Source organism: Triticum urartu, chromosome 6 (genome assembly GCF_003073215.2).
Source record: "Triticum urartu cultivar G1812 chromosome 6, Tu2.1, whole genome shotgun sequence".
In the NCBI taxonomy this organism is placed as follows: Eukaryota; Viridiplantae; Streptophyta; class Magnoliopsida; order Poales; family Poaceae; genus Triticum; species Triticum urartu.
Window position 1 is genome coordinate 294,915,657 of NC_053027.1, and position 10,262 is coordinate 294,925,918.

Genomic DNA, 10,262 nt, shown 5'->3' on the forward strand with positions numbered 1-10,262 from the left:
TAATACAAGACGCTCCAAGCAAAACACATATCATGTTGGTGAATAAAAATATAGCTCCAAGTAAATTACCGATGGAAGTGGACGAAAGAGGGGATGCCTTCCGGGGCATCCCCAATGTTTGACTTCTTGGTGTCCTTGGATTATCTTGGGGGTGCCATGGGCATCCCCAATATTAGGCTCTTGCCACTCCTTGTTCCATGATCCATCAAAAGAATTCACCCAAAACATGAAAACTTCACAACACAAAACTCAAAATTGAAAACTCGTGAGCTCTGTTAACGAAAGAAAACAAAAGCCCACTTCAAGGTACTGTAATGAACTCATTATTTATTTATATTGGTGTTAAACCTACTGTATTCCAACTTCTCTATGGATTAGAAACTATTTTACTAGCCATAGATTCATCAAAATAAGCAAACAACACACGAAAAACAGAATCTGTCAAAAACAGAACAGTATGTAGTAATCTGTAGCTAGCGCAAGATCTGGAACCCCAAAAATTCTAAAATAAATTGCTGGACGTGAGGAATTTATCTATTAATCATCTTCAAAAATAATTAACTAAATAGCACTCTTCAAATAAAAATGACAGCAGTTCTTGTGAGCGCTAAAGTTTCTGTTTTTTACAGCAAGTTCAACAAGACTTTCCCCAAGTCTTCCCAACGGTTCTACTTGGCACAAACACTAATTAAACACAAAAAACACAATCAAAACAGAGGCTAAATAATTTATTTATTACTAATCAGGAGCTAAAAGCAAGGAATACAAATAAAATTGGGTTGCCTCCCAACAAGCGCTATCGTTTAACGCCCCTAGCTAGGCATAAAAGCGAGGATAGATCTAGGTATTGCCATAGTAATAAGATAGATCGGTGAAGCCCATTTCATATTCTCTGCGTTCAGCAGAAAGTTTTCTTTGAGGCAAGAAAAAGTAATCAAAATTGCTAAATTTAATAGGACATAAGTCCCCGAGATCAATTTTAGGAGGTATAGGTTCCTCTTTCGGCCCTTCGTAATGTACAACCAATTCATCATTATAAGCATTCTTTTGACAGAACTTTGTGAGCCTAGACTCAAGAGAGTATCCTAGCTCATTATTTCTAATAGCCAAATCATCATTAAGTTCAGAGATTCTATCAATTAAAATATTGGTTGGCACCTTTTTTCTAAGGTTTTCATTAAAAGCAACATAGTCAGGAGATTGAAAGCGCATAATTTCTTCTTGATCGAAGAGGATAGATTCTATGGGAGGACGACCAGCGTCCACCCTATAGTGCGCAAAGATTTCTTTGGCTTGTTTTATTATAAATCTGAATTCATGAGCCAAAAATATAGTAGCGGCACGCTTAACAGAGGAATGCTCGATATTAGAAAATTCTAGGAAAACTCTTTGTATAGATGGGTGCATATGCATAAATTGCCTTTCAAGTTCAATGATAAGCATGACAATAGCGTCCGCAAGACTACTAGTTCTATGGAGAATAGAACCGCCCATAGAGGGCAAACCACCGGCACAAGTAAAGAAATCTTGAATAACTCCTTTTCCAATAATATTACCACTACCGATTCGAAATCTTTTTGTATGGTAGGTAGGGGGTTCTTCAGCAGGAGCATCAGAACTTTCCATGATATTGTTATCGCCCATATTAGTGATAACTTCCCCAATTTCAGACATAACGACAAGAAAGCAAACTAGCACATGAGCAAACAAAAAGTCAAGCGGGCAAAAGAGGCAAATAGATAGGGAGGATAGAGAGAGACAGAGGGCGAAAAGAATAGCAAGGGTGAATTGGGGGGAGAGGAAAACGAGAGGCAAATGCTAAATAATGTAATGCGAGAGATAGGGATTGTGATGGGTACTTGGTATGTTGACCTTTTGCGTAGACTCCCCGACAACGGTGCCAGAAATCCTTCTTGCTACATCTTGAGCTTGCGTTGGTTTTCCCCGAAGAGGAAGGGATGACGCAGCAGAGTAGCGTAAGTATTTCCCTCAGTTTTTGAGAACCAATGTATCAATCCAGTAGGAGGCCACGCTCAAGTCCCTCGTACCTGCACAAAACGATAGCTACTCGCAACCAACGTGATTAGGGGTTGTCAATCCCTTCACGGTCACTTACGAGAGTGAGATCTGATAGAGACAATATTTTTGGTATTTTTGGTATAAAGATGCAAAGTAAAAAGTAAAAGCAAAGTAAAAAGCAATGCAAGATTAAAGTGATGGAGATTGATATGATGAGAATAGACCCGGGGGCCCTAGGTTTCACTAGTGGCTTCTCTCAAGAGCATAAGTATTCTATGGTGGGTGAACAAATTACTGTTGAGCAATTGACAGAATTGAGCATAGTTATGAGAATATCTAGGCATGATCATGTATATAGGCATCACGTCCGTGACAAGTAGACCGAAATGATTCTGCATCTACTATTATTACTCCACTCATCGACCGCTATCCAGCATGCATCTAGAGTATTAAGTTAAAAACAGAGTAACGCCTTAAGCAAGATGACATGATGTAGAGAGATAAATTCATGCAATAAATAAACCCCATCTTGTTATCCTCGATGGCAACGATGCAATACATGCCTTGCTGCCCCTTCTGTCACTGGGAAAGGACACCGCAAGATCGAACCCAAAGCTAAGCACTTCTCCCATGGCAAGAACTACCAATCTAGTTGGCCAAACCAAATGGATAATTCAAAGAGACTTGCAAAGATAACCAATCATACATAGAAGAATTCAGAGAAGAATCAAATATTATTCATAGATAGACTTGATCATAAACCCACAATTCATCGGTCTCAACAAACACACCGCAAAAAGAAGATTACATTGAATAGATCTCCACAAGAGAGGGGGAGAACTTTGTATTGAGATTCAAAGAGAGAGAAGAAGCCATCTAGCTACTAACTATGGACCCGAAGGTCTGAGGTAAACTACTCACACTTCATAGAAGAGGCTAGGATGATGTAGAAGCCCTCCGTGATGGCTCTTTTCCGGCGGAGCTCCGAAACAGGCCCTAAGATGGGATCTCATGGATACAGAAAGTTGCGGCGGTGGAATTAGGTTTTTGGCTCCTGTTCTGATTGTTTGGTGGTACGTGTGTATATATAGGAGGAAGAAGTACGCCGGAGGAGCACCGAGGGGCCCACGAGGCAGGGGGGCGCCCCCCACCCTCGTGACCGCCTCTTTTGTTCATTGGAGCAGGGTCCAAGTCTCCTGGACCACGTTCGGTGAGAAAATCACTTTCCTGAAGGTTTAATTCCGTTTGGACTCCGTTTGATATTCCGTTTCTTCGAAACACTGAAATAGACAAAAAACAACAATTCTGGGCTGGGCCTTCGATTAATAGGTTAGTCCCAAAAATAATATAAAAGTGGAAAATAAAGCCCAATATAGTCCAAAACAGTAGATAATATAGCATGGAGCAATCAAAAATTATAGATACGTTGGAGACGTATCAACGAACGACGGCGAGGAGGTGCTGGGTCTCGGCGATGGCCGCGACGAGGGCGAGCCCGCCGACCGCGCCTCGTCCAGCTACGGTGGCTCTTCTCTTGGCGAAAGCTCCAGCGGCGGCGATTACGACCAGCCTGTGACGCATGGATAATTAAGCTACAGTAATTCCTTTGCGAATGATACCACGTCACATGCTTACTGTTGATAACTCGCATTGGTTCGAAACCGGTTCAAATTTCAAATTCAATTAAAGTCCAAAATTCAAATTTCCCAAACGTGCAAAATTAGATGTTCAAAATATGGCAAATATTCCATAACCAATTATGGTGCTAATCCAACATTTTTGTAAAAGTATTTATATGCTCTATTGTGAATAAAGTAGTGACTAAAACATTTTTTAATACCATTAAATAATAAACAAATACAAACCTATTTTATTATTGTGCCAAATTAGTTATGGAAGTAGCCTAAATAGTAGTACTAATTGTGGGGCTAGGTTTGTATTTTAGAAAACTAAAAATAAATAAATAAAAGGAAACTTAATTGAAAACAGAAACTAAAAAGAAAATAAAACAAGTAAAAGAATAAAAGGAAAAGGCCCCCTCCCCTGTTTCCCTGGGCCTTAGCCTAGTTGCCCCCAGGCCAGGCCACACGGCCCACCCCGCCCCCTGTATAACCCCTCCCAGGAACCCTAGCTACCCACCCGATCCCCCACTTCCCCCCGCACGGTCCCCTCGCCGCCCCGCGCCCCGATGCCGGCGCCTTCCCCGGCGCCGCCCCACCACCGACGCCTCACCTCCTCTCGGAGCCTCTTTCGCCGCGATGCCCTCCCGCCTCTGCACTAACCCCGGCGCCGCCCTCGCCGGACACGCCGCCTCGTCCTCTCCCTCGCCGAACCTCCCCGAGGCCTTTGCCCCGACCCCTGCACCCCATCGTGACCCCCTCTTCCCCTCTCTGCCCTGCGCTGTTGCTCCACATCACATCTGCGGCCGCGCTACCCAGCCGTGGCCTCACCGCCGCCTCGCGCTGCGTGCGCACCGTTGCCGCTCGTCGCATGCTGCGACGCCGCTCCCGCACCTTGTATCGCTCTGGGGCCGCGCTCGCCGTGCTCGCGACCCCTGCTGCGGTGCCCTGCGTTCCCCTCGGTTCCGCCCCGTGGCGGCCCTGCCGCTGTGCCAAGCCCCCGGGCAGTCTCGGCGCCCGCCACCACAGCTGCGCCCTCCCTAGGTGGGCTACCCCGTCACCGGCAACCTCGCCCCGCACTGGGCGGGATGCGCCCCTATGTCCATCCCTCGCCGTCGCTGTGCCCCACCGTGGCCGCTAGCGCCCACGCCCGCGTGCCCCTGGGCGTGCGCCCGAACGGGGCGCACCCGTAACCCGTCGCCCGCGCCCTGTATGGCCTTTGGCCCTATGACAAACGGGGCCCACCCCTGAGAACAATATATATATATTTATATAATAAATATATAAATAAATAAATAATAATTAAAATAATTAGTTAATTAATCCTATTTAATTAATCTAATTAACCTGTTAGTTTAATTAAACATTAATTAGTTTAACACAAACCCTAATTAACCTAAAAAGAGAATGACAGGTGGGTCCCACTGGACCCACACGTCAGGTTGAGGTCATGCTGACATCATGCTGACGTCAACATGCACTGTTATGGATAATGTCGAATTTAAATAATTAAATAAATCCTAAAAATAATTTAAATCTTTTAAAATCAATATAAAAAACCATAGCTCGAATGAAAACACTTTGTACATGAAAGTTGCTTAGAACGACGAGACTAATCCAGATATGCATGCCGTTCGTCCGCCACGCATCCCTAGCATAGCGAACACGCAACTTTACCCCTCCGGTTCATCTGTCCGAAAACGCGAAACACCGGGGATATTTCCTGGATGTTTCCCCCCTTCACCGGTATCACCTCATACCGCATGAGGGCACCCCTAGCACTGCTACTTGTCTTGTCATGCATGGTTATGCATCTGTTTGCATTATATTCATTGTTTATTCCCCCTCTTCTCTCCGAGAGACTACGAGACCGACGTTGCTGCTACCCAGTACGACTACGGTGTTGACGACCCCTCTCTCTTGCCAGAGCAACCAGGCAAGCCCCCCCCCCCCCTGATCACCAAATATCGCCTACTCTTCTCTATACTGCTTGCATTAGAGTAGTGTAGCATGTTACTGCTTTCCGTTAATCCTATCCTGATGTATAGTCTGTCATTGTTGCTACAACTGTTGATACCTAACCTGCAATCCTACATGCTTAGTATAGGTTGCTAGTACTTCATCAGTGGCCCTACATTCTAATCCGTCTGCCATGCTATACTATCGGGTCGTGATCACTCGGGAGGTGATCACGGGTATATACATACATATATACATACTATACTTGTTATGACTAAAGTCGGGACGGCTCGTTGATTACCCGCAAGTGATTCCGATGAGGGGGCTGAAAGGACAGGTGGCTCCATCCCGGTAGAGGTGGGCCTGGGTTCCCGAAGGCCCCCGACTGTTACACTGTGGCGGAGCGACAGGGCAGGCGGAGACCACCTAGGTGAGTGGTGGGCCTGGCCCTGGTCGGCATTCGCGGTTACTTCGAAATAACACGCTTAACGAGATCTAGGTATTTGATCTGATTCTGGCTACTGTCCTATACACTTACCAACTACGCGTGGACAGTTATGGGCACTCGACGTCGTGGTATCAGCCGAAGCCTTCGTGATGTCAGCGACTGAGCGACGCGCGCCGGGTTGGATTGGAACACCTGCTCTTGTATAAGGGAGGCTAGGTCTGCTCACCGGCCGCGTACGCAACGTGCAGGTGTGCAATGGGCGATGGGCCCAGACCCCTGCGCCATAGGATTTAGACCGGCGTGCTGACCTCTCTGTTGTGCCAAGGTAGGGCTGCGACGTGTTGATCTTTCGAGGCCGGGCATGACCCAGGAAAGTGTGTCCGGACAAAGAGGATCAAGCGTGTTGGGAAATGGGGTGCACCCCTGCAGGGAAGTTAATCTATTCGAATAGCCATGATCTTCGGTAATAGGATGACTTGGAGTTGTACCTTGACCTTATGACAACTAGAACCGGATACTTAATAAAACACACCCTTCCAAGTGCCAGATACAACCGGTGATCGCTCTCTCACTGGGCGACGAGGGGAGGATCATCGGTTAGGATTATGCTATGTGATGTTACTTGGTGAACTTACCATCTACTCTATTCTTCTGCTGCAAGATAGAGGTTACCCGAAGCGTAGTCTTCGAAAGGACTAGCTATCCCCCTCTTATTCCGGCATTCTGCAGTTCAGTCCACATATCATAACCCCTTTTCCAGTCGATACCAATGCATACATATGTAGTGTAGCTCCTTGCTTGCGAGTACTTTGGATGAGTACTCACGGTTGCTTTGCTCCCCCTTTTCCCCCTTTCTATACTCGATTGCTGCGATCAGACGATGGAGCCCAGGAGCCAGATGCCACTGTCGATGACGACTACTACTACTCGGGAGGTTCGTACTACTACGTTCAGCCCGCTGACGACGACCAGGAGTAGTTTAGGCGGATCCCAGGCAGGAGGCCTGCGCCACTTTCGATCTGTATCCCAGTTTGTGCTAGCCTTCTTAAGTCAAACTTGTTTAATTTATGTCTGTACTCAGATATTGTTGCTTCCGCTGACTCGTCTATGATCGAGCTCTTGTATTCGAGCCCTCGAGGCCCCTGGCTTGTAATATGATGCTTGTATGACTTATTTTAGTTGTAGAGTTGTGTTGTGATATCTTCTCGTGAGTCCCTAATCTTGATCGTACTCGTTTGCGTGTATGATTAGTGTACGGTTGAATCGGGAGCATAAAAAGTTGGTATTAGAGCCGACTGCCTGTAGGAATCCCCCTTTCAAACTCCTTGGCCGAAGTTGAGTCTAGTCTGTGAAAACTGTTTTATTAACATGGCGGTGTGGCTTTCGGGCCCACATCGCCATTGTGTGGTATTAGGATCTTTTATTCCTCGTCTATACTCTGGGATTCTGATCTCTCTTCTAGTCAGGTTAAATGGTTTTGCTAACTCTAACTCTAGGTTCTCGTAAATACTTTCTCCCGGAGAGCCCCTTCATTCCAGATGATGGCCTGCTTCACCAAAAGATCCGAAGATATTCTACGTTGTTCTCTCGAGACTTTGTGCCCATTGCTTTTGCCGTCCCCTACCACCATAATATCCCAATGGATAAATACCTACACCTGTCATTCTTACTTTTATTCCCAGTTAATCTTGTTATTACAAGATACCCCGAAATTCTCTCTATTGTTCCGAAAATACTTTGTGCCCACTGCCCTTGCAGTTCTTTGCAACCTGAATACCCCCACGAAATACTTCTCGCACTTATCGAGTATCCGCTCATCCCTAGTTGATTCACGTATTTCACAAAAGTCTTCGAAATAATATTTGATCTTCCAAAAATCCTCAACAGCTTGTTGCTCTTGAAATTCTTGCTTGCTTGCATTATGAATAATGTCATAAGTCTGGTAATCTTATTGGCATCCTTTGCCATTATCATTTTGAGTCCGCTGATTCAATTTGTTGTGAACGCTTGCAATCCTCAACCAGATCCTAGAATTCATCCTTCCGGCTCAGACGCCATTTTAAATATGAGATGGATCTCGACCAACCAAATTGCCATTGATTGTACCCCTAAGGCTATTCAACTTATCCATCCCTAATTAGAGCATTGCTTCTGATCCCTTGTCTTGGAATTCATAATTCATTTGCATTTGAGCTTTGAGTTAGTCAGTTGTATCTATAATCTGATCTCCTTGCATTGTTTCTTCTTCTGATTGTGTGCCAATGCTCACATCAGCTCCGTTATGGACCGTCAGATCCTTTGTTAGATTATATCCGACAGTGCTCTTCATATTCAATAACCTTGTGAGCCTTTCCATGGGAATATAATGCCTTTGGTAAATTGTATCCTATGCTTTGTGAACCATGCTATACTTTCCAGCTTGTATTATTTACTCCAAAATTTGTGGTATATGTTCCTAAGATACCCTGATGGGTTGAACCTATGCCTTCCTTATTATGTGTGAACTCAAAAGATTTCACGGGTCATACTTATCTGGTATTGCACCAGGTAAAAGCTTTCAACAGCTAATGTCATTTTCGAAATACGAGAGGTGAATGAAAGGTTATGCATTGAACAAGTGGGAGTCGACCTTGAACTTGTGTTCATGCCCATGGACACGATGTGGATCCTATCATGAAAGCTTCTTGTAATAATAACTATTTCCTTGCTATAATATGCTTTAGTATCGGTGAATTGATCCTTTGCAATCGTAATTCCGACCATAGGTTCTTCTTTGACCCCCTTTCACGTGCAAGTTTAAGCACTTGTCTTATGTGGATCAATACCCCGGTCCAACCTCTACTTTGATTTATCGTCGAGTATTACCCCCTGGTATCTTGAGATTATCACGGAACTGCATATCTTCTTATGAGTTCTTCATCAAGTACTACATTCTCACTGATTCATTTTTTTCACGGGCTCTGAGTTATTAAACACTCATAGACACCGATAACTGTATCGAGTTCGCATTGCGATTCAACAAGATTAGAACTCTTCATTGCTTACAATTTAATAACTCGATCACATCATTCCTAGCCTAATTGGCTATATCATTATTGTGCTCATTTTAACTGTGCTACCTGGTCCTTATTCCTGGAGCATAACTTTCGGCGATGAGCTAAACTTACATCGATATACCTTGTCTTATCGTTTCACCTCGAACAGCAAGCTTGATTCTGAGTTGGTGCAGTATCCGTGGTTCCAACAATCTTTCTTTGCATTAGTCCTGTTGCTTGATGTAGCCGCTGTTCAATTTCTTCTTCGTGGAGCCTCTCGACATAATTTGTCATGATCATCATCAACATTCTGGTCTCTTCCAGGATATCAATTGAATTCATGATGAGAAATACCATCCTTGCCCCTCGATGATCAGTGCTATCATCGACCACTTTATTGCCTTCCGTTCAACACAAACTTGTTCGTTTTTCGTGATATACCTTGAGATCCTTGCTCTCCAGCATTTGTTCTTTACCTTGGAGTATTACCATCTTTTATGTCAAGAATGTCATGAGAATTTCACCACCTCTTAAGAATTCTTGATACAAGTGATACTCCTTGCCATATCCATTCGCTCCTTGGTCCCTGTGTTGTCTCTAACTGGAAAACCGACAATTGAACTATGATGTGCGAATTCAAAACTTCTAGCAACCCTATTGCTTTGAAGTTAATGGTCAATATGTCATTCTTAGACCATTGGTTATCGAATCACCATTCTAACATTGATCATGCTACCTAAGCCCATATGTCGGGTGCACCTTTCAATCAATGATTAACTGTGTATGTTTCCTCGAGCATACCTCATTATATCTTTTGATCTGACAAATGTTATCTCCTTGTTAGAATAGTTGTGGGAATCCATCTTTTGGAAATCTCGATTCATTGTCGCTGAGTTCATCAGCCACCTCCTCATCCTCTCCTTGGGTTATTGATGAACTCATGATTCGGAACTTCTTCCATAGTTCATTTCTTGAGAATATTACAATGTCATCTCGTCAATTTGTGTCGCACCTTTTTCTTCTCAGGCATCCTGAGTATGAGATATCCTGACACCAATCGGATCTAAATCTCGGTCAGATATGATGGTTGGAACATATTTTCAAGAGTTATAACATTGGTCTTTATATGACCTGGTAAGGTGATGTCATGCCTAGCACACTTGTCCGGAGGACCTATTGTTA